This window comes from Ovis canadensis, chromosome 1 (genome assembly GCF_042477335.2).
Source record: "Ovis canadensis isolate MfBH-ARS-UI-01 breed Bighorn chromosome 1, ARS-UI_OviCan_v2, whole genome shotgun sequence".
Taxonomy (NCBI): domain Eukaryota; kingdom Metazoa; phylum Chordata; class Mammalia; order Artiodactyla; family Bovidae; genus Ovis; species Ovis canadensis.
The window spans coordinates 269840932-269867065 of record NC_091245.1 but is presented as its reverse complement, the minus strand read 5'-3'; the positions used below and the strand labels follow the sequence as shown (position 1 = coordinate 269867065).

At 40.4% G+C, this 26134-nt stretch overlaps 1 long non-coding RNA gene across 2 annotated transcripts; it reads right to left on the bottom strand.

The window, feature by feature from the left end:
- Positions 1 to 411: 411 nt before the first annotated feature.
- Positions 412 to 21146, bottom strand: LOC138427762 (uncharacterized). Of its 2 annotated transcripts, none has more exons than XR_011252169.1 (3): positions 21059 to 21146; positions 3355 to 3518; positions 412 to 2075 (listed from the first exon to the last, which is right to left on the bottom strand). It is a non-coding gene; the product is annotated as an uncharacterized lncRNA (long non-coding RNA). The 2 variants fall into 2 exon arrangements; XR_011252168.1 differs by having other exon boundaries at positions 412 to 1968.
- Positions 21147 to 26134: the final 4988 nt, after the last annotated feature.

Genomic DNA, 26134 nt, shown 5'->3' with positions numbered 1-26134 from the left:
GGGTGATTAAATCTCACATAGAGATTTGATGGTGGAGGAGTTCTGATTTCAATCAGCAAACAATCATACACTTCTCTTCTGTGTATTGCATAATGACCTGCCAAAATTGACTTCCCCCATTCCCCAAGGTCTTTCTTTTGTTTGTATCCCAAAATGGTATTTGAGGTGATGGCTTTGGACATTTCAGGGAGTAATTCAGTTTTCCTGGGTAGCTCTTCTATATATAGGAGGTATACATGTTATTAAACTGTTTTTTTCTCCTGGTAATCTATTTTTTTTTTTTACAGAAGTCTCAACTAATAACCTACAAGAGTAGAGGAAAAATTGTTTTTCCTCCCATACACATGCAAGGGGATACTGCCCAGCAATAGACAGGAATGAGCCATGAATCAATAGAAAGACAAAGATAAATCATATCTGACATATTTATTGTTTGGTCGCTTAGTCATTTCCAACTCTTTGTGATCCCATGGACTGCAGCAAACCAGGCTTCCCTGTCCACCACCATTTCCCAGAGCTTGCTCAAACTGATATCTGTCAAGTCGGTGATGCCATCTAACCATCTCGTCCTCTGTCATCTCCTTCTTCTGCCTTAGATTTTCCCCAACATCAGGGTCTTTTCCAATGAGTCAGCTCTTCGCATCAGGTGGCCAAAGTATTGGAGTTTCAGCTTCATCATCAGACCTTCCAATGAACACCCAGGACTGGTCTCCTTTAGGATGGACTGGTTGGATCTCCTTGCAGTCCAAGGGACTCTCAAGAATCTTCTCCAACACCACAGTTCAAAAGCATCAATTCTTTGCTGCTCAGCTTTCTTTATGGTCTAACTCTCACACCCATACATGACTACTGGAAAAACCATGGCTTTGGCTAGATGGACATTGTCTGCAAAGTAATATCTCTGCTTTTTAATACGTTGTCTAGGTTGGTCATAGCTTTTCTTCCAAGGAGCAAACGTTTTTTTAATTTTGTGGTTTCACTCACTGACCACAGTGATTTTGGAGCCCAAGAAAGTGAATTCTGTCACTGTCTCCATTGTTTCCCCATCTATTTGCCATGAAGTGATGGGACCGGATGCCATGATCTTAGTTTTTTGAATGTTGAGCTTTAGGCCATCTTTTTCACTCTCCTCTTTCACCTTCATCAAGAGGCTCTTTAGTTCCTCTTCACTTTCTCCCATAAGGGTGGTGTCAGCTGCATATCTGAGGTTATTGACATTTCTCCTGGCAGTCTTGATTTCACTTTGTGCTTCATCCAGCCTGGCATTCTGCATGATGTTCTCTGCATATTAAGTTACATAAGCAGGGTGATGATATACAGCTGTGATGTACTCCTTTCTCAATTTGGAGCCAGTCTGTTCTTCCATGTCTGGTTCTAACTATTGTTTCTTGACCTGCATATAGGTATCTCAGGAGACAGGTGAGGTGGTCTGGTATTCCCATCTCTAAGAATTTTCCACAGTTTGTTGTGATCCACACATTTAGCAACTTTAGCATGGTCAAAGAAGCAGAAGTAGATGTTTTTCTGGAGGTATCTTGCTTTTTCTATGATTCAGGGGAAGTTGGCAATTTGATCACTGGTTCCTCTGCCTTTTCTAAATCCAACTTGAACATCTGGAAGTTCTCAGTTCACGTACTGATGAAATCTAGCTTGGGGAAGTTAGAGCCTTGCTTTGCTAGCTTGTGAAATCAGTGCAATTGTGTAATAGTTTGAACATTCTTTGGCCTTGTCTTTCTTTGGGATTGAAAAGAAAACTCACCTTTTCCAGTCCTGTGGCCACTGCTGAGTGAGAAAGAATGAATTATCTCTCTATGAGCTGAACAAAGGTGTTTTTGTTTACAGTCAAGAAGAAGGGCAGTGTCCATACTATTAAGTATGATTATAAAAACAAAAACAAAAAAGAACAAGTGAAAAAAACAGTTTCCAACACGGAGTCAGAATTGGCTTTCTCCCTGCAACAAACAGACTCTGTAGACAAAAGGCAAAATGGATCACGCATAAACTATGGGCTTTATTTTGTGGAGTTCTTCCCAAGATGCAGGAGCTAGCAGTGCTAAAACCTCTGCACATGTCATCTGGAAAGGAGCAATAAATGGATAAATGGCAAGTAGTAGGCACCAGGTTCCTCACTGTGGGAGCAGGGAGTTACAGATGAATAAGAGGGAAGGCCTCTGCCCTTGTAGTCCTGGATCTCAGCTTCCTGGAAGGATGATGTGGGGAGTTGACTGGCCTGGGGAACCACACAAATCTTTACACTGGGAAGGCCCTGCTGACATAGGAACAAGGCCATCTTTCCACCCACACCTGCTACAAACACTCATCCCTCCATGATCTGACACATGAAGCTTTTAAGACATTCTCCCCCTAGGCAGACAAGGGACAGTGAGGGTCCAGCTTACCCACAACCTGCCCCAGTGAGGTAGAAATTGTTAGGCACTCAGCATAGAAGTCAGAACCTTGGTTCTTTTTCTAATTTCCATTTTAATTCTCTCACAAACGTTTTCAGCTCCACTAGCCTAAAGCTGCATTTGTACCAGTTTCCAGACATTCAGAGGAATGCACCCCTGGTCTGGAAGGTCATAAAACATTCAGACCCAGGACAAGACAATCATTACCTGCTGTTTAGTTTGTCAAGGAGAAAAACTCCAGGTAGACAATTAGCTCCTAAACATACATCTAACCCCTAAATAGTAGTCTGAGGTCTTAAGAAATGGTTGAGGGATAGTGTTGCAATGTCTAGAAAAACTGAGAAACTGGAGGACCCAAGAAAGCAATAAAAATGACAAACTGGACATTTAAACTGTTTAGTCAGAAAATACACACATCTGGCCCAAGTCAGGATGGCATCACTGACTCAATGGACATGAGTCTGAGCAAACTCCGGTAGACAGTGAAGGACAGGGAAACCGGGAGTGCTGCAGTCCGTGCGGTCGCAAACAGTCAGACACGACTGGGTGACTGAACAAAACAAAAATACTAGGAATGTTCAGGCCTGCTCATTGTCCTATCTTCTTTGTTCTCAGAAAAAGGAGAGAAAAAAACCCTCATTCCTCTTTTTTTTTTTTTTTTTTCCTTTTCACTGCAATACCCACACCCAGAGGCAGCCCCACCTTCCCGGGTGGCTGAGCCCAGACACCCAGGGCCTCCCACTTACCTTGTGCTCCAGAGACTGTCAGCTCCTCCCCCAGAGTCTGTGGCCAGAGCCCACACTAATTCCCCTCTATGGCCACAGAGCTGGCCCAAGCCCAATCCCTCCACCAGGACCTTCAAAACTCCCTGCCCCCATGGTGCATCTCACACCCCATCTCAATGTGGTCTTTCTGAAGCGTAAACCAGACCGTGACTGTCTCCCACCTGTAATGCCCCATAGGTTTTCTCCCTTTGGTTGGGGTGTCTTGTGAGCAAGGCATTCACCTGGCCCTGTCCTCATGAGGCTGCTGGCTCCTGGGTTCCGGAACGCTGGGCACCTCAGCAGGATGCAGCACAAAACCCCAGAATGGGGCTGGGACTGCTGCTGCCTGATCAAAGAGAGCAGAGAAGGGTTCACCAGCTGGGACACAAACACTGCAAGAGTGGTCTCTCCCTTGGCCATTATATCACCCCCATGGGACTTGAGGGAAGGAGGGACCGAGGCACGTGTTAGCTCATTCCTAAGCGGACAGTATAGGTTCATTCGTGTCCCCCAAAATTTACATGCTGAACCTCTAGCCCCTAGGACCCCAGGATGCGGCTGTATTTGGAGATGGAGTTTTCAAAGAGCTGAGCAAGGTAAAATGCTGTCACTATGGTGGATCCTAAAATCCTAAAAGATGTATTAAAGTGCTGCATGTAATATGTCAACAAGTTTGGAAAACTCAATAGAGGCCACAGGAAAGAAAAAGGTCAGTTTTCTATCCTATCCCAAAGAAGGGCAATGCCAGAGAATGTTCAAAGTGCTAGTGAAAGTGGTAGTCTTTCAGCTGTGTCCTGCTCTTTGCAACCCCATGGACTGTAGTTTGTCAGGCTTTTCTGTCCATGAAATTCTACAGGCAAGAATGCTGGAGTGGGTAGCCATGCCCTTCTCCAGGAGATCTTCCCAATCCAGGGATCAAACTCAAGTCACCTGCATTGCAGGTGGGTTCTTTACTGTCTGAGCCACCAGGGAAGCCATGAGAATGTTCAAACTACCATAGGATTGTGCTCATTTCACATGCTAGTAAGGTTATGCTCAAAACCCTTCAAGCTAGGCTTCAGCAGTACATGAACCGAGAAATTCCAGATGTACAAGCTGAGTTTGGAAAAGGCGAGGAACCAGAGATCAATTTCCAACATCCATTGGATCATAGAAAAAGCAAGAGTATTCCAGAAAAACACCTACTTCTTTTTCATTGACTATGAGAAAGGCTTTGAGCATGTTTATCACAACAAACTGTGGAAAATCCTTAAAGAGATGGGAATACCATACCACCTTTCCTGTCTCCTGAGAAACTTGTATGCAGGTCAGGAAGAAAGAGAACAGGACATGGAACAATAGACTGGTTCCAAGTTGAGAAAGGAGTTTGTCAGGGTTGTATATTGTCACCCAGCTTATTTAACTTACAGGCAGAGCACGTCATACAAAATGCTGGATTGGATGAATCACAAGCTGGAATCAAGATTTCCAGAAGAAATATCAACAACCTCAGTCCATGGGGTTGCAAAAACATGAGTTAGTGATTAAAACAACAACACTAACCCATACCTGAATCCTAACCTGCACCCATACCTAGACCCCTGCCGTAACCTGTTAATTGAACACCTAATTACTAACATTTTTCCCCTAAAACCTAACACATGATTCCTAAAACCTAGTCATTAATTCCAAAAACCTAATTCAAACTATACCATGAAACCTAACCTATAATCTTAACCCAAACATACAAACATTTATCCATTGAAACAAACAAACAAACAAAAAAACCCCAAAACTGTAAAGCCATAAACATAATTCACACAGGCTTCTTTGTTGGTCTCAAAAGCACCTGGCAACTCCCACTTAAGGGTGTTGCATTTCTTAATCCCTCCTTCTGTATTACTCCTTCCATAACTCTTCACAGCTTATTTTTCACTCTCATCAGTTCAGTTCAGTTCAGTCGCTCAGTCATATCTGACTCTTTGTGATCCCATGAATTGCAGCACACCAGGCCTCCCTGTCCATCACCATCTCCCGGAGTTCACTCAAACTCATGTGCATTGAGTCAGTGATGCCATCCAGCCATCTCATCCTCTGTTGTCCCCTTCTCCTCCTGCCCCCAATCCCTCCCAGCATCAGAGTCTTTTCCAATGAGTCAACTCTTCACATAAGGTGGCCAAAGTACTGGAGCTTCACCCTCAGCATCATTCCTTCCAATGAACACCCAGGACTGGTCTCCTTTAGGATGGACTGGTTGGATCTCCTTGCAGTCCAAGGGACTCTCAAGAGTCTTCTCCAACACCACAGTTCAAAAGCATCAATTCTTCGGTGCTCAGCCTTCTTCACAGTCCAACTCTCACATCCATACATGACTACTGGAAAAAACATAGCCTTGACTAGACGGACCTTTGTTGGCAAAGTAATGTCTCTGCTTTTCAATATGCTATCTAGGTTGGTCATAACTTTCCTTCCAAGAAGTAAGTGTCCTTTAATTTCATGGCTGCAGTCACCATCTGCAGTGATTTTGGAGCCCCCCAAAATAAAGTCTGACACTGTTTCCACTGTTTCCCCATCTATTTCCCATGAAGTGATGGGACCAGATGCCATGATCTTTGTTTTCTGAATGTTGAGCTTTAAGCAGACTTTTTCACTCTCCTTTTTCACTTTCATCAAGAGGCTCTTTAGTTCCTCTTCACTTTCTGCCATAAGGCTGGTGTCATCTGCATATCTGAGGTTATTGATATTTCTCCCAGCAATCTTGATTCCAGCTTGTGCTTCTTCCAGCCCAGTGTTTCTCATGATGTACTCTGCATGTAAGTTAAATAAGCAGGGTGACAATATACAGCCTTGATGTACTCCTTTTCCTATTTGGAACCAGTCTATTGTTCCAAGTCCAGTTCTAACTGTTGTTTCCTGACCTGCATACAGATTTCTCAAGAGGCAGGTCAGGTGGTCTGGTATTCCCATCTCTCTCAGAATTTTCCACAGTTTATTGTGATCCACACAATCAAAGGCTTGGCATAGTCAATAAAGCAGAAATAGATGGAACTCTCTTCTTTTTTCAATGATCCAGCAGATGTTGGCAATTTGATCTCTGGTTTCTCTGCCTTTTCTAAAACCAGCTTGAACATCAGAAAGTTCACGGTTCACGTATTGCTGAAGCCCAGATTAAAGAATTTAAAGCATTATTTTACTAACATGTGAGATGAGTGCAATTGTGTGGTAGTTTGAGCATTCTTTGGCATTGCCTTTCTTAGGGATTGGAATGAAAACTGACCTTTTCCAGTCCTGTGGCCACTGCTGAGTTTTCCAAATTTGCTAGCATATTGAGTGTAGCGCTTTCACAGCATCATCTTTCAGGATTTGAAATAGCTCAACTGGAATTCCATCACCACCACTAACTTTGTTTGTAGTGATGCTTCCTAAGGCCCACTTGACTTCACATTCCAGGATATCTGGCTCTAGGTAAGTGATCACACCATCGTGATTATTTGCTCCCTTAGTGTAAATGTAAATGGCTTTCCTGGTGGCTCAGTTGGTAAAGAATCTGCCTGCAATGCAGGAGACCCAGGTTTGATCCCTGGGTTGGGAAGATCCCCTGGAGAAGGGAATGGCTACCCACTCCAGTATTCTTGCCTGGAGAATTCCATGGACAGAGGAGTCTGGCGGGCTACAGTCCATGGAATCTCAAAGAGTCGGACACAACTGAGCAATTAACTAGTGTAAATGTAGCTTTTCAGCTTGGACTAACACTGACACTCCTGCCCCTCCATATCCTCTGTATTCCTATCTTCCACCTTACCACATGGTATTTATGCATATTCCTAGTGTAACTATAGGCGTCACCTGCTGTAGCTATGGTTTGCTGTCTGTCTCCCATTGTTTGAGCGTTGGCTCAGATAGACTTAGCCTAATTCAGTCACTGATTCATCCCAGTCACCTAAGACAGTGCCTTGGGCATGAACACTTGTTGATTACATCCCCTCTGACCACAGCCACCTCCCCTGCAGCACTCTCACCCCACCCCTTTTCTGCATCAGGCTGGTTCAGGGTGATGTATTGCTCAGATTCTGAAGTCCATCTGAAACCCAGCTCTACCAACCAGATACAGGAGTCAATGGTTGTGAGCCTTAGTTTCCTCATCTGAGAAAGAAGGCTAATAACTGCACTTTAACAGCTTCAGATGGCTGAGATGATTGAATGAGTCAAGCATGTAAACCACTTAGAGTGCTGAGCACATGATAAGAGATTAGTAAAGGTCAGCATTATTAGTCTTCTTTTCACACCATCTGCTTCAATATACAGCAAGGAGCTCACTGCATCACTGGCCAGGATTGCAGCTCTTCTTAGCCATTGTCTTTCCAGCCCTGTCACCTGGTACATGATAAAATACTCAACAGACTAGGGAGAAGGAACTTCCTCAAACTGATCAAGGGATCTACAAAAACCCACAGCTAACATCATACCTAATGGCAAATGAATGGATGCTGTGCCCCTGGGATCAGGGACAAGACAAGAATGTCCACTTTTGCCAGTACTCTCAGTACTGCACTGAAGACCCTAATCAGAGCAATTAGGTAAGGAAGTTAAATAATAGGACCACAGATTGGAAAGGGAAACAGAAAATGTTTATTCACAGGTGACATGATCTTACATATTGAAAATCCAAAGGAATCCACAAAAAATAACAATAATAATAAGACTAAGAAATGAATTCAGCAAGGTGGCAGAATAAAAAGCTTTATTGTTTTTTCTGTGCTCTGAAATAGATTGTGTTGCCCCAAAATCATATATAAACTCCCTAATTTCCAAATATGCTATCAAGCAAATAGGATGCTTTGTGAAGTGACAGATTAATGAGATCATGAGAGTGGAACTCTGACCCAATATGAAGAGAATTACTGTCATTATGAAACAGAAAGAGAGGCTAGAGACCCTGTCTCTCTCACTTCAAAATGTTTAGTACACAGTGAGAGAATGGCCATCTGCAAGCCAGGAAGAGAAATCCCACCAGGAACTGAACTCTGTCAGAACCTTAATCTTGGACTTTCCAACCTCCAGAATTGTGAGAAAATAAAAATTTCTGTTGTTAAAGTGGCCCAGTCTGCAGAATTTTGTTATGATGGCCCAAGCAGACAAAGACAACTTGCAAAGAAAAATCAGAAAATAATTTTGTTTTTAAAATTCCATTCATGATAGCATCAAAAAAGAATTAAGTGCTTAGAAATAAATTTCAAAAAGGAGCAAAAACTATACTCTTAGAACTACAAAACTGTGTTGAAAGAAATTAAGTATATAAATATATGGAAAACATGTCCAATGTTCATATATCAGAATGCTTAGTATGCTAAGATGGCAATAATTCCCAAACATACTTCAAGATTTACATAATCCTATCAAAATCCCCAAATAATTCTTTGTTGAAATTGACAACCTGATTGTATAATTCATGCGCAAATACAGAGGACTAGAATTGCCCAACATGAAAAAAGAGAAATGAAGTAGGAAGATTGGTATTTCCCAATATGAAGACGTACTACAGAGGGACAGTAGTCAAGACAGTGCAGCAGGGCAGAAAATAGAAAACTTACTGATGGAATGGGCTTGAGAGTACAAAAGTACACACATCTATCTATGCTGAACAGTTTTTCACAAAGCTGCCAAAACAATTCAACGAGAAAAGCAGAGAGTATTTAAACATGGATGCTGGTACAAAGGGATAGCAACTCACCAACCAAGAAAAAAAAGGAAGGAGGGAGGAAGGAAGGAGAGAAATAGGAGGAAGGGAAGAGGAAAGGAAAGAAAAACAAAAGAAGAGAAAAGAAAAAAAGTTAGCACTTTACTTTGAATCACTAACAAAGAGTAATATATATATAAAATATCTCACCGATCTAAATATAGGAGCAAAAACAAGAAAGATATACAAGAAAACAGGGGTAAATATTCATGATAACAATTTGCAAAGAATTCTTATATGAAACCAAAAGCACAAGCAGTAAAGCTGTAACCACTGTTACAGCCCCAACTGTACCTTAGCCCCAAACTCAAGCCAAATATAAGCCAGAGCCCTACCACAAACCTGACGCTTAATCATAGCCCTAATCCTAACTCTAAACCTAACTTCAACCCAAAGCCAAAGTGCAGTCTGAATCTTAATGCTAGCCCCAAGCCCAAACCCAAAGCTGAGCCCCTAACTCAAAACCCAAACCACCTACTTACATGAACACTTCAGCTGTGCCGTCTGCTGAATGTGGAGCCTTTAGAGCAAAGATAATTGTGAGAAGCTCCCCTGTTTGTCTTTACCTTCAGGAGGTACCTAAATCTTGGAAACTTAATTTTGGCCCCCTTTATTTTTTAATCTGCAATTCAGAGCCTAAATTCACTTGTATGCTCAACAGTCCTCAGGACCAAAACAAATCTCTTAGGTGTTGTGAGATGCTGTTTATCTCTCTATTCTTACTGTATCTTAAATGTAGGTAGGTATTGTAAAATTTGAAGACATTTCTGAATTGATATGCAAATGTGAAGACTTTTATCTATTTTTACAACTAAATATGAAATGTTTTAACATACCAAAGTATAAAGCACAGATTATATCATAGCTTATATTCTATTATAACATCTATTTCATACCTTAGTGTTGGGGTTAGCTTACACTCAAAAGTAACCAGGGTTTCTTTGTGACATTATTATTTTCTGTACTTTTATGATTTAATAATGTTTCCTATGTTACAAAATGTTCTACATTCCATATGTTACTGTTTTATAAAGTTTTAAATCTGTTATACATGACATCATAATCTAAACCTTCTTAGCTCAATTCAGTGGGAGCTAACCTGCTTTAACTCAAGTCATTGATAAACAAGCTACTCTGTACTCATGCGCATTACTCCAGTGGTGCAGAATACTACGGAGTGGTCACATGATCATGTAACTTAGAAAGAGAAAATTCTGATCTTTGTTTTGATGTAATTTATTCTGGAAATTCTATTTTCATTTTTCATCAGTAAGAAAGGACAGATGCTCGGGTAACATGATGCAACATAGTTACCAAAGCTCTCAAGTTGCCAATTGTTCCCGCTCACAGAAAATAAATAAACAGTGAGAAAGGTGTTGGTCCAGTAAAAGAAAACAAAGCAGCTCACCAGCATGAGAATAAGTTTGGTAGCTTTAATTTCAGGAGCACCTTGTGAAGACTGGATGGTACTGCGAACATGCTGAGCTGTTTTGCGATGTCTGAAGAGAATATTCACCATGTAGATACTACTACATGTCATGAGAGAGAGAAGGAAGAAATCTCGAGTGAATATTGCGCTTAGAAATGTTGCTACTATGTGGTGGTGAGGTACATCAGTTTTACAATAAGCAGCATAATACCCAGATCTAGCATCAGTGATATTCCTGTTGGCCACGTTTCTTAAGATGATCTCAGAATAAATGACCATGTTGATGATCCAGGAAAAAAGTAAAGAGGGTTGAATAAATGTCAACATTTTTATTTTGAGCCAAACCCACTTACTATTACTCACGGTAATTGTCACAGCCTGAAACGTACTCTGGAGAGAGGTTGTGTACAGGGAAATACTTCGAGTAACTCTCTGGATGTAAACCACTGCTTTACATCCAATATCACCCATCTCAGGACTAACTCCAAAGGACGACAGTATATTTGGAACCCCTCTGAATACAAGCGTCAGTGTGTTAGCAAAAGTTAGGTGGGCAAGAATCACATCTGTGGGCTTCTTCTTATGAGGGAGAATCAAAAAGATGTACATATACAAAGTAAATAACAAAGAATTCCCCAGGAGCCCAATGCAAATTTGAAAAAAGAAGAAGATCCCAAAAATCTTGTCACTGGAAATCATTGTCTTTCAGTCTCTCTTAGATCTTCAAACCAAGGCCAGCACATCCTATAGGTAAATAATTTGATTATGAACATAAAGATTCAAAATAATCGTGATTGTGAATGTATCAAGCTTCCAGAAGCCTTCCTGCAAAGAGTAAGTGTTCAGCTATATCAGACCTCTTAAGGGACCATCAGGATTTGTAAAGAGCAGAATTGAATGTTTATGAAGAAAGAATCCTATGTATTCACCATTTATTCCAGTCAGTTTCTCTTAGAAGTGTTCTGCTGATTGTATACATCAAGAAATAGTTTAATTTAAAATTGTAACTCTTAATCTACATAATCTAATATTCATATCATTCTATGCATATGAAAAACCAGTAACAATTATACAATGATATTCTTCCCAAATGCTTATGGTATATAGCTCATTTTAGAAATAACAGTTATTGAAGCATATATAAATGTCACACAAGAATTCTGCCAAATGAAACATATCTGACACTAGTTATATTTTATCGTCATGTTTGTTATAAGTTTGACTAATATAAGAAAAATTAAAATAGATATTATGATCAAACTCAAAATCTACAGCCACGTTAGAGATTACCTCCATCATATTCTAAATCTCTTACCTGATGCAATGGGATCCACTGATTTGCTGAAACAGAAAAATTTAGAATCACCTTTCTCACCGCACAGTAAGTGCTGTGTCCTGCAGTGTCTCACAACTCCCTTATCCTTCTACTTGACCGTTTCCTTAAATCATAAGTCGAGACTGATGGCAGACCAAGGGATAGGAGGAGGCTTATTATTCACAGAATGAGTTTCTGTCTGGGAAAAGCAGGACAAGCTTCCCAAGATGATACGAAAATGGATAGAAAAATGAATATAAAGGAGATTAGGGTGTTTTGTTCTGTTTTGTTTTAATCGTGATGGAGTGTAGTCTGGATGAGCTTGCACACCTGCCAGCAGAGAGTTGAGTCAGACTTATTACAACTATCCACCCATCGGAATAACTGAAATTTTAAAAGTGACAAGTGTGTGGGAAAACATACCTCTCATACCACTCATGTATAACTGGTTGGAATATAAAATCACAGTCACTTTGGAAAAGAGTTTGGAAGCTTCTTCTTCTTCTTCAAAAAAAAGAAGCTTACCATGCAATTGCCATATAGTTCAGCAACAGCACTCCTGGGAATTTATTTCTGAGAAATGAAAACTCATTTTCACACAAAACCTGTACTCTAGTGTTAATAGCAGTGTCATTCATAATAGCCACAAATTGGAAACCTAGACATCTTTATTTCAACAGATGAGTGGTTTAAACAAACTGCAATACACTCATACAACAGGACACTTTTCAGAAAGTTAAGAAGCAAACTATTGCTAAATATAGTTACTAGTATGAATCCGGGGGAAAATGTTGGGTGAACAAACCAATCTGAAAGGCTACACACTCTATGATTATATTTATATATAACACTTTTTCATGACAAAATACAGAAATAGAGAACAGATTGGTGGTTACTAGGGGTTACGTACAGGAAATGGTGAAAGGAGAGAGGGTGTGGTTATAGAGGACATCATGAGGCATCTTTGTTTAGATGGGATGCTCTGTATCTTGCCCTGATGGCTCTGTTGGTAAAGAATCATGCAGGAGACCCAGGTTTGAGCCTCGGGTTGGGAAGATCCCCTGGAGAGGAAATGGTAACCCAGTCCAGTAATACTGCCTGGAAAATCCCATGGAGAGTCGGACACAACTAAATCACCACATCGGTATATCTTGACTGTATCTATGTGAGCATCCACTTATGATATTGCACTGTAGTTTTGTGAGGTGTTACTGAGGAAACTGAGTACAGGGTACATGGGATCTGTCTAATTCCTAATACCTACGTGGGAATATAATAATTATCTCAAAATGTAAAGTTTAAGTCAGTATTTTAAAAATCATGGTAGGAGGAAAACTCCCATCCCCATTAAATATAATGTTAGCTATACACTTTTCTAGCTAACCTTTATTGAGTTAAGGGAGTTTCCTTTCACTCCTAGTTGACTAACAGCTTTTTAAATGAATGGGCTTTGAATTTTGTCAAATATTTTCTGCATCTGGATGGTCATTTAATTTTCCTTATTTTGTATGTTAGTGAGTGATTTGCATTGATTGAAATTCAGACCAACCTTTCAGTTCTGGAGTAATTCCAATTTCATTATGATGTTTTTTCCACTTCTTATGTACTGCTGGATTCTATTTGCTAATATTTAGCTTGGACACAAAATCTTGTGTCTTGTTTTCATGAGTGATAGTGATCTGTTGTTTTCTGGTCTACTTTTGACATTTGAATAAAAGAAGTCTTAAAGTGATTTGGGAAGTGTTCCTTTCCCTTACATTCTGTGGAAGAGCTTGTATAGAATTGGTATTATTCTATAAACATTTGGTAGTATTTGCTACTGAAACCATCTGGATCTGGATTGCTTTAGTAGGTACAGGGCTATTCAGGGTATCCAGTTCTGCTGTTGTTCTAGTATAGTTGCTAAGTCATGTCCAACTCCCTGCAACCCTATGGACTGCAGCACATCAGGCTCCCCTGTCCTACACTATCCCTCCGAGTTTGTTCAAACTCCTGTCCATTGAGTCAGTGATGCCATCCAATCATCTCATCCTCTGTCACCCCCTTCTCCTCTGGAGTAAGTACTGGTGGTTTCTCTTTAAAGAATTAGTCTATTTCATGAAAATTATCAAATTTACAGGCTTTAGAGTTGATTGTAGAATTCCCTTGTGTGTGCATGCTAAGTCACTTCAGTTGTGTCTGACTCTTTGCAACATTATGGACTGCAGCACATCAGGCTCCTCTGTCCATGTGATTCCCGAGGAAAACAAGAATATTGGAGTGGGTTGCCATGCCCTCCTCCAGGGGGTCTTCCTGACCCAGGGATCGAACCCATGTCTTCTTCAGCTCCTGCATCACAGACAGATTCTTTACTGCTGAGCCACCAAGGAAGCTCATGGAATTCCCTTACTAGTATTTAAGTGTTTTGGGAATCATTAGTTATGTTCTCTTTCTGTCATTCCTCTAATATAATTTGTGTTTTCTCTTTCTTTCTTGGTCAAACTGTCTAGAAGAATATTAATTTTCTTGACTTTGATTTTTCTCTTTTGTTTTCCTGTTTTAAATTCATTGATGTCTGCTCTAATCCTTTTTATTTACATGCTTATATTTGCTTTCTGTTTAATTTCCTCTGCTCTTGGATTGTATTTGGTGGATGCTTAGGCATGGACTCTGAACTGAAACTAGAAGTTCGTACTGTATCTTAAATAGCTTGGGTCTGAAGTTCATTATCTTAGAGGATTTTGTCTCTGTTTAGAACATCTGTGGCTGAATGTCAACGGAGAGTGTTGGTTATTTTCACACATCACATCTAGCAAGATGCAGAAAACTTCAAAAAGTGACATAAGAATACCTTCATGTCACTGTTATCGGTGCTACTTCCGCCTCAACCTTCAGCCCAGATACCCCAGGGGCCCATCCAGGCTACACCTATGGTAGCACCAAGCTGCCCCTATTACTGTTGTAGCCTATCTGGAATGGAGTCTGGCTGGTCTGCCCATTCCTACTTCCACTTCAGGGTGGAAAGTACAGCATGAATCACAGTTTGAACAGGTCCAGAGCAAACTGAATCCAGTACCATACTAAAAAAATAACATACTACAATCAGGTGAGATTTATCCTAGGAATGCTAGAGTAATTCAATGTATGAATATAAATCAATATAATATATCACATTAATGGAATGAGGGGGAAATCTACATCATCATTTCAATCATGCTTCAAAGGCATTTGGAAAAAAAAGTCAGTATCCTTTCATGATTAAAAAAAACAACAGTCAATAATCCAGGAAGAGGAAAACTTTCTCAACAAAAGAAAGGCGATATATGAAAAACCCAAAGGTAGTTCAATCCCTGGATCAGGAAGATCCCCTAGAGAAGGGAACAGAACCCACTCCAGTATTCTTGCCTGGAAAATTCCATGGACAGAGGAGTCTGGCGGGCTACAGTCCATAGGGTTGCAAAGAGTTGGACACAGCTGAGTGACTAACACACACGCACAGCACCATACTACATGGTGAAAGACTGGAAGCTTTCATTCTCCTCAAATCAGGCACAAGACAAGGATGCCTGTTTCACCACTTCCATTCAATGCTGAGCTATAATTTTTAGCCATAGCAATTAGTCAAGAAAAAAAATGTCATCAATATTAGGAAGAAAAAGTAAAGCTAGCTCTATTCATAGATGATATGATCCTATATATAGAAAATCCTAAAGGATCTACAAAAATACTTTTAACCAATACATAAATTTACCAAAGTTGTAAGATACCAGATCAGCACACAAAATTCAGCTGTATTTCTATATGTTAGCAATGAACAATCAAAAAAATTAAGAAAATGAAATTTACAATAGTGTTAGAAAGACTATAATATCTAGGAAAACATTTAATGAAAGAGGTAAAAGATTTATACACTAAATCTAAAAAATATAGTAAAAGTAAGTAAATAAGTATGTGAAGTCGCTCAGTCATGTCTGACTCTTTGCGACCCCATGAGCTGCAGCCTACCAGGCTCCTCCTTCCATGGGATTCTCCAGGCAAGAATACTGGAGTGGGTCACCATTTCCTTCTCCAGGGGATCTTCCTGACCCAGGAATTGAACCCAGGTCTTCCACATTCCAGGCAGACACTGTAACCTCTGAGCCACCAGGGAAGTCCCCAAAAATATAGTAGCAAGGTATTAAAGAAGACAGAAATGAGTGGAAACACATCCTATGTCTGTGAATTAGAAGACCTAATATTGTTACAGTGGCATTACTCCCAGAGTGATCTATAGGTTCAGTGTTGTCCTTTTCAAATCCCCAGTGGCCATTTTGCAGAAAAGTTAATCCAAGAACTCCTATGGCATTTCAAAGGACATCAACCCACCAAAGCAACCTTAAAGAATAAAGTTGGAGGACTCACATTTCCTGATTTTCAAACTTTCTACAAAATGACAGTAATCGAAACAGTGTGATACTGGCAAAGACAGAGATATTAGTGAATGGAATAGAACAGAACACATAGAAATACCTATACATCAATGACCAGATGATTTTTGACAAAGATGCCAAGGAAATTCAGTAGGAGAGAGAACAGTGTCCAGTGTTGGACTTCTGCATGCAAATGAGTATGCTGGCCCTTTATTTCACATCATATTCAAAAATTAACCCCAAATAAATCATATAACTAAAGTTCAGAACTATAAATCTCTTAGAGGAAAAAAAGGACAAACCTTCATGTCCTTGAATTTGGCAATGGTATCTTAAATGTGGCACCTAAAGCACAAAACAACAATATATAAAATGGGACTTTATAAATTAAAAATTTTTGTACATCAAAGGACATGATCAGGCAATTGAAGGGACTACCCATGAAGTGGGAGAAAGTATTAGCAAATAATATCTCTGATAAGGGTCTAGTAGCTGCAATATGTAAAAAAAAATAAAACTGTTATGACTCAATAACAAAAACACAAATAACCCAATTAATATATGGGCAAATAACTTGAACAGACACTTCTCCCAAAATAATAGGCATATGACCAAGAAAAACATGAAATTATGCTCAATATTATTATTCTTTAGAGAAATGCAAATCAAAGCCCCAGTGAGATGTCAATTCAAATCCATTAGGTTTACACTAATCCAAAAGAAGGAAAATAATGACAGGTGTGTGGAGAAGTTGGAAGTCTCCAAACATTGCTGGTGGAAATTTAAAGTGCTTCAGCCTTCACAAGAAATAATGTACTGGTTCTTCCATAAATAAAACAAAGAAGTACTACATAATTCAGCAATAGTACTCCTATGCATAGTCTCAAATAGATAGAAACAGGTATTCAAACAAAAACTTGTACACAAATATTTGTAGTATATATAGTTGCAATGTCCAAAAGGTGGAAATAGTCTAAAGGCCCATCAATGGAGGAGTGAATAAGCAAAATGCAGTTTTTAGCTATTGAAAGGAATGAAACACTGATACATGCTATAACATAAATGAATCTGGCAAACATGCTTATAAAACAAGCCAGATACAGAAGGCCTATGTTTTATTGACATGAAATACCCAGAATAGGCAAGTTCACCATGAGAGCAGATCAGCAGTTGCCAGGGACTGTGGGGAAGAGGGAATGGGGAATGACTGCTTTGTTGGGCATGAGGTTTTCATTTGGAACAATGGGAAAGTTCTGGAACTTAGTCTGGTGATGATCATCTACCATTGTGAATGTATATATGGTCATCGAGCTGTAGACTTAAAAAGAGGTCCAAAAGGTGAATGGTATGCTGTGTGTATTTTGCTTGACTGTGTGCATGATCAGTCGAATCCAACTCTTTGCGATCCCATGGACTCTCACCCATCAGGCTCCTCTGTCCATGGAATACTCCAGGCAAGAATACTGAAATGGATTGCCCTTTCTTACTCCAAGGGATCTTTCTGACACAGGGATCAAGTTCGCCTCTCTTGAATCTCCTGCATTGGCAGGAAGATTCTTTACCACTAAGCCACCTGGGAAATTATGTGTATTTTCTGTATGTGGTGTGAAATTAGCTTAGTTGTGTCCTACTCTTTGCGACCCCATGGACTGCAGCCTGCCAGGCTCCTCTGTCCATGGAATTCTCCAGGCCAGAATACTGGAGTGGGCAGCTGTTCCCTTCTCCAGGGGATCTTCCCAACCCAGGGATTGAACCCAGGTCTCCCATATTGCAGGCGGATTCTCAACCATCTGAGCCATCTTTACCACAGTTTAAAAAGAAAGTTAAGAAATGAAAGAATTTAGCTCTAGGTAGACACAAACTGGTGGGCTGCAGTCCATGGGGTCACTAAGAGTCGGACACGACTGAGTGACTTCACTTTCACTTTTCACTTTCATGCATTGGAGAAGGAAATGCCAACCCACTCCAGTGTTCTTGCCTGGAGAATCCTAGGGTCAGGGGAGCCTGGTGGGCTGCGGTCTATGGGGTCACACAGAGTCGGACATGACTGAAGCAACTTAGCAGCAGCAGCAGCAGACACAGACTATCATTCTTTAGAATGTTTTAACCATAAAAGAAGTCACAGAGAACAGAATTATAGAACTGATGTGATAAAGGAAAACAAATGGTGTCCTAGAAACTGAATATAGATGAAAATATCACTATAAAGGTATAATAAGAATATTTTAAGACACACATGTACATACATGCACCCACATGCCTACACAGCCCAAAACCATCCCAGTCACTACTACCAAAAAGTTCTAAAAAATGCTTTTCAATCACTTTTGAAAAAGTGACTGCTGATGGATTATGCCCTAAATTGAATTCTTAAGAAGCAGCCCTTACAATGAGGTTGTCAGAAACCTTTCCACAAGTAACTGCTAGAACCAGAGAATGTCATAGTGAATTCTATCAAAACATCACGGTACAAGTAATTCTAAAACTCATTGATTGCAGTGGTATAACATTGAAATAAAACACAAGTCTGATGATACATAAAAATGAAAAGACATATCAATATTATCCATGAAGATGGAATCCTGAAAAAATCAGTTAATTAATCCAATAATATATAAAAGATAGTTTCCAAAAATTAGTTAGCTTTGTCTCAAGAAAGCAAATTTACCTTAATATTAAAAAGAAATTACTCAATGAAATAACTATGTTCACAAGTTAAAGTATGACCATCCCAGTACTTACATCAAAATTTCTTGGTAAAATCCAAAATGCATTCAAAAGTAAAACAACTTGTAGAAAAGTAAGGATAAGCATTATACTGCTTAACCTAGTAAAAGTAATTATTACCCTTGGTCCATAATCATACCGTATAATGGTTAAACCCTGTGAACTTACTCTTTCTGAACAGGAAGGAAACAGGGTAATTTTTCATCATCTTTGTACCAAAGGAGATGATCCACAAAACAGGGCAAGAAAAGGACTAGTATAAGTTTGGGAAAGGAAGAAACATATTTCCCCCACTAGATGTCATTATTTTATGTATATAAAGTCCAAAGAACCTAGGGTTAAAAAAAATAGAAGTAAGAGAGCTTCACAAGTGGATAAAAATATCACTATATAATAAGCAGTAAATTTATTGACGTCAGAAACAAACTGTTTCTATAGGATAAACTTTAAGGTTGAGATACTCTCTAAATAGCATAGAAATATCAAGCAACTATAAATACAAAGACAAAAGACATGAGAGCACTAAGAGAAAAAGTATATGACTCTGTTAAGAAATATTAAAGTCCTAAATAAATGTTAAGATCCCTTATATTCAAAGACTCAAAGCTGTAATATGTTAGTGATGACAAGTTTTCAGAAATAATACACGAATATTACAGAATCCAAACTATTTCTGAAAAATGATAATTCCAACTATAGAGTGATGCACAATGTCAAGAATAGTAAAAGAAATTTGTATGAAGAAGAATGTGTAAATAGTTGTTCTAGGAGATATCAAAATAAATCATTATAAAGCTAAATCATTAAATACAATGATTTTGGTCCAGGATGTCCCTGTAAAACAAGTAGAATTCCTGGAAATCAATCTACACACTTTCCAGTCCTGATATATGATGGAGGAAGTAAAGTGGGAAAAGAGTCTTTCACAAAAACGATGTTCTTTTCTACAAATGACCTTAGATATTTCTGATATAATGTGATTATTTTATCAGAAAATGCATTTAATATCATTTTATGCAAACAAATCTATTAAATATTTTAGAATTAATATAGAGAATATCTTCAAGAGTTTAGCCAGATACATTTTTCTCAAATGTTTTTTTAAAAAAGAAATACAAATAAAAATATTTTTTAAATTTGACCATGTTACAATTAATATAAAATGAATGTAATAACCAGTCCTATGTGGGAGGAAAGCCTGGCGTGCTGCAGTCCATGGGGTCGCAAAGAGTCAGACATGACTTAGCAACTGAACAACAACAACAATGGAGGAGGAAGATATCTGCCACAACATAACTGCAAATTCTGGTATGCAGATGTACTAGGATAAGCAAAATTTAGTTAGGATAAAAGATAATAGAATTAAGTATAAACCAAAGGACAAGGGAAAGAGAAACAAAAGGACAACAAATACTCTTCTGAAAATAGATGATGCTGGAGAAGATCATAGAAACAGCAGAAATACTGTAATTAGTAGCAGAAAGAAAAAAAAGTGATATACATTGCAGAAGTAGATAAAAGGAAGAATGAAGAAAATGACTTGAAATATTAATTGATAGGAAAAATCATTGGATATATGCTTTAAAAAAACTCTAAAAAATGAACGCATGCAAGTTGAAGAGAAAATGCCACCAAGCAAAGAGACAAGGAATAAAAATAGAATAGGGGTTAAGACACACTCTTAAAGTATAAAGGACAAAGAAAAAAATAATAAAAGAAAATGGGCAAAAAAGGTTACCCAATCAATAGATGACATATTTTGATCTATAATCAAGTACACATGGTTATCTTAATTACATAGGAAAGTGTTTTTTTTTATGAACAAAAATTAAAGAAGAGAAATGGAAATAACCAAAGAAGCCAAAGAAGAAATTTTAAGAGAAAAGAATAATTCAGGAAAAGGGGAATTACTAATAGAATAGAAAATGAAGATAAACTGAAGAAATTTTAAAAGTTGATGTAGTAAAACCACAATGTAATCATACCATAAAATTTTTTTTATAAAACCAATACAAAGAAGAAATTGAAATGGGGGGATGACACGACTGAGCAACTGAACTGAACTGAAGAGATGGGAGCATGAGTTTAGATTTGGAAAGAGGAGAACAGAATGAGGAGGAGAGATTCTAGAGAAGTCTGAGTATCTCCTTGCAGCCCTGAGACCCCAATCACACCAGGATCCTTACCAAAGCTGGTCTCAGTGGCCTGGTGCAGGCAGGTTAACTCACACGCGCTGTGCTGAAAAGCAATGACAGGCAGCCAGAGTTATGGGGAAGGGGCTGTGTGATTTCATCTCCCACTGGGCACTAACCTGTTTGTTATCCAAAGTGGAAATGGCCGCACGTACAGGGACTCAGTCTGGCATGTCCAGGGGAGCCTAAATTGCCCTCTCCGATGCCATGTGTCTCCTGTTAATTATTCATCATTTTCAAGTGTGCAATTACCTTCTGAGGTAATAGATTGCTCCTGAGTTGGACTAAGATTGGCAATTATTCCTCAGGGTTCTAGAACTATGCCAGGAAGATAATCATAAGTTGATTCTCTCAGCTGGCAAAAATTATGTCAATATTCAGTGTTACCCTGGTTACCATGTATCATCCTTGAGGCTGGCGTGGTGACTGTCGGAGCTGAATTTCAGGTTTCTGAAATTTCCATGTAAAGCAAATGTATTACTTTATCTTGTTCAATGACCAAACTAATTTTTATTTGAATTTGCAGTATAAAACAGTGATATAATTTATGCAGTTTCAAACCCATGAAAAATTTCCATTTTAAAATGTAATCCTTTTATTTTTAAATAAATGTATTCACAGGAAGTTGTAAAAATAGTCCAGAGAAGTCCCACTAACCTTTCCCAAAGTTGCATCTTTCATAATCATAATATGAAATTTCTTATTGGTGTAATATGTATGTATAGTCATATCATTTTGTCACCTGTGTAGATTCGTGTAACCATCATCTCCATCAAGATGCAAAGCTGGGGGTTCGGTGGTTAAGACTTGGCCTTTCAGAAGATGGCGGAGGAGTAGGATGGGGAGACCACTTTCTCCCCCACAAATTCATCAAAGGAACATTTGAACACTGAGCAAATTCCACAAAACAACTTCTGAATACGGGCAGAGGACACCAGGCACCCAGAAAAATGGCCCATTGTCTTCAAAAGGAGGTAGGAAAAAATATAAAAGATAAAAAAGAGACACAAAAGAAGTAGGGACAAAGATCCACCCCGGAAAGGGAGTGTTTTTTATTTTTTTGAAGTGTGTGATGTTTATTAATTCATTTATTTTTAATTTTTTTGGAAAGGGAGTCTTAAAAAAGAGAGAAGTTTCCAAACACCAGGAATCACTCCCACTGGCGGGTCTGCGGCAAGCCTTGGAACCTCAGAGCGCAACATAACTGGGAGGAACAATAAATAAATAATGAAAACCCACAAATTACGTGCCTAACAGCAACTCCCAGCGGAGAAGCTGTGCAGGCGCTCGCATCCGCCTCTAGCAAGCGGGGTCTGGACAGGGAGGCACGGGCTGCATTGCTTAGGGTAAGGACCGGGCCCGAATCCCCCGAGGACAATCTGAGGGAACTAACTTGAGATAGCAACCCAGACTGTGGGATAGTTATCCCCGCGAAAAGCCCTAGCCTAAGACACCACCAGGCCCGCTCACAGAACAAAGGACTGAACAGAGCTAGCTGGCTTCGGACCAGCCCATCCCCCTTCAGAGACAGGCAGGAATGGGCAGCCAGAGCCGGAAGGGGGCAATCGCGGCCCCAGAGAGGCATCCTATACCAAACTGTAAGCAGGCTTCCTTGCTAACCAAGGCTTCTTGGGATTCTGGATGGTCGACATCAGCCGGGAGGGTCTCAGCCAGAGATCAGCTCCCCAGAAGAGACACATGGCACACCTGAGAAGGCGCGCCCAATGTACACCCAGAAAACCAAGTGGCTGAGACGCGGGAGGCAATAAGCCACAGCCCCCAACTGCGGGCGACTACACTCACCAAGCACCTGGTCATCTGAGCTGCTCGGCCTGGGAAGGGCACAAAACACAGGCCCAACCAAGTCTGCACCTTTGTGGAGGACTGAGCACCTGAACCTGAGCGGCTTAGACCTGGGAAGTACATGCAACACCTCAGACAGTTTCCAGCAGAGCAACCTAGAGCCTGAGCAGTGGAGTCTGGGAAAGCACACACGCCATGCCAGGGGGCCAAACCAGTGTGGCTGACACACTGCGAGCACTCCCCACATACGCCAGTGATATTCGTTGCAGCGTTCCTCCCTACCCATAGCACGACTGAACAAGTAAGCCTAAAAAAGCGACCACAACCACCACCTTGTGTCAGGGAAGAAATTAGACACTGAAGAGACCAGCAAACAGAAGAAGCTAAAATAAACAGAGGGGAGGCAGTCCTAAAAATGGTGGAGGAATAGGACAGGGAGACCACTTTCTCCCCCACAAATTCATCAAGAGAACATGTAAACGCTGAGTAAATTCCACAAAACAACTTCTGAATGCTGGCAGAGGACATCAGGCACCCAGAAAAGCAACCCATTGTCTTTGAAAGGAGGTAGGAAAAAATATAAAAGGCAAAAGAAGAGACAAAAGAGGTAGGGATGGAGCTCCGTCCCGGGAAGGGAGTCTTAAAAAGAGAGACGTTTCCAAACACCAGGAAACACTCTCACTGCCGAGTCTGTGGCAAGCCTTGGAAGCACAGAGGGCAACATAACAGGGAGGAAAAACAAATAAATAATTAAAACCCACAGATTACAAGCCCAACAGTAACTCCCCCAGTAGAGAAGCAGCGCAGACACCTGCACCCGCCACTAGCAAGCGGGGGCTGGGCAGGGAGGCGCGGGCTGCGTTGCTTAGAGTTAGGATCATCGGGCCTAAATGCCCCGAGGGCAATCTGAGGGAACTAACTTGGCCTAGCAAACCAGACTGGGATAGCTACCATGCGAAAAGCCAGCCCTGACCTAAGACACTGCCAGGCCGGCTCACAGAACAAAGGACTGAACAGACATAGCCGGCTGCAGACCATCCCCCTCCGGTGACAGGCAGCCGGAAGGGGGCAATTGCAGCCCCAGAGAGACAATATCTACCAAACTGCAAGCAGGCTTCTTTGCTAACTAAGATTTCTTGGGGTCCTGGACAGTCAACATCCGCCTGAGAAGGTGTGTCAGTTGTACCCCCAGAAAACCAAGCAGCAGGGACGGGGAAGGGGATAAGTCTCAGCAGCCAAGCTCGCCAAACACCTCATCACCTAAGCTGCTCGGATCTGGGAAGGGCACAAAACACAGGCCCAACTGAGTCTGCGCCTCTGAGGACTACCTGAGTGCCTGAACCTGAGCGGCTTAGACCTGGGAGGTGCAGGCAGCCCAGGGCCGGCCTCGGACGGTTCCCTGCGGAGCAACCTAGAGCCTGAGCAGTGTGGGCAGGGAGGGCACACGCGCCGTGAGCAGGGGCAGGCCCAGTGTGGCTGAGACACTGCGAGCATGCACCACTGTTATTTGTTTGCAGCATCCCTTCCTCCCCACAGCACAACTGAATAAGTGAGCCTTAAAAAGTGTCCACAACTGCCTCCCTTGTGTTAGGGTGGAAATCAGACACTGAAGAGACCAGCAAACAAAAGAAGCTAAACCAGAGGGAACCTCCTTGGAACTGACAGGTGCAATAGATTAAAACCCTGTAGTTAGTACTGACTATGTAGGAAGGGGCCTATAGATCTGGAGAATTATAAGCCAGACCAAGGAACTATCCGAAAATGAACTGACCCCACACTGCCCACAACCCCACCAGAGAAAGTCCTAGGTATATTTTTACTATTTTTATGATCATTTTTCTTTTTTAATTTTTAAGTCCTCTATTACTCCTTTAATTTTCATTTTATAACCTACTATTACTTTGCAAAAAAAAAAAAAGACCCTGTTTTTTAAAGCAAACTTCATATATACATATTTTTTAAAATAATTTTTGTGACTTTGTTTTTCTTTTTTTTTTCTTCTTTTCTTAAATATTGTATTTTTGAAAATCCAACCTCTACTCTGGATTTTTAATCTTTGCTTTCTGGTATTTGTTATAAATTTTGTACCTTTAAGAACCCAATCTTCAGTACCCATTTTTACTTGGAACCGAGATTACTGGTTTCACTGCTCTCTCCCCCTTTGGACTCTCATTTTTCTCCACCAAGTCGCCTCTGTCTCCTCACTCCCCCTTCTCTTCTCTACCCACTCTGTGAATCTCTGTGTGTTCCAGACGGTGGAGAACACTTAGGGAACTGATTATTGGCTGATCTGTCTCTTTCCTTTTGATTCCCCCCTTTATCCTCCTGGCCACCTCTGTCTACTTCCTCCCTCTCCTCTTCCCTGTGTAACTCCATGAACATCTCTGAGTGGTCCAGACTGTGGAGCACACATAAGGAAGTAATTACTGGCCAGCTTGCTCTCTCCTCTTTTGATTCCACCTCATCTCATTCGGGTCACCGCTAACTCCCTCCTCCCTCTTCTCTTCTCCATGTAACTCTGTGAACCTCTCTGGGTATCCCTCAATGTGGAGAAGCTTTTCATCTTGAACCTAGATGTTTTATCAACAGTGCTATATAGAAGGAAAAGTCTTGAGACTACTGTAAAAATAAGACTGAAAACCAGAAGCAGGAGGCTTAAGTCCAAATCCTGAGAACACCAGAGAACTCCTGACTCAAGGGAACATTAATCAACAGGAGCTCATCAAACTCCTCCATACCTACACTGAAACCAAGCACTACCAAAGGGCCAACAAGTTCCAGAGCAAGACATACCACACAAATTCTCCAGCAACACAGGAACACACCCCTGAGCTTCAATATACAGGTTGCCCAAAGTTACTCCAAAACCATTGACATCTCATAACTCATTACTGGACACTTCATTTGCACTCCAGAGAGAAGAAATCCAGCTCCACCCACCAGAACACCGACACAAACTTTCCTAACCAAGAAGTCTTGACAAGCCACTGATACAACCCTATCCACAGTAAGGAAACTCCACAATAAAGACAACTCCACAAACTGCCAGAATACAGAAAGGCCACCTCAAACTCAGCAATATAAACAAGATGAAGAGACAGAGGACTACCCAGCAGCTAAAGGAACAGGATAAATGTCCACCAAACCAAACAAAAGAGGAAGAGATAGGGAATCTACCTGATAAAGAATTCCAAATAATGAATGTGAAAATGATCCAAAATCTTGAAAACAAAATGGAATCACAGATAAATAGCCTGGAGACAAGGATTGAGAAGATGCAAGAAAGGTTTAACAAGGACCTAGAAGAAATTAAAAAAGAGTCAATATATAATGAATAATGTGATCAAAATATAATGAATATAATCAATATAATCAATATATAATGAATAATG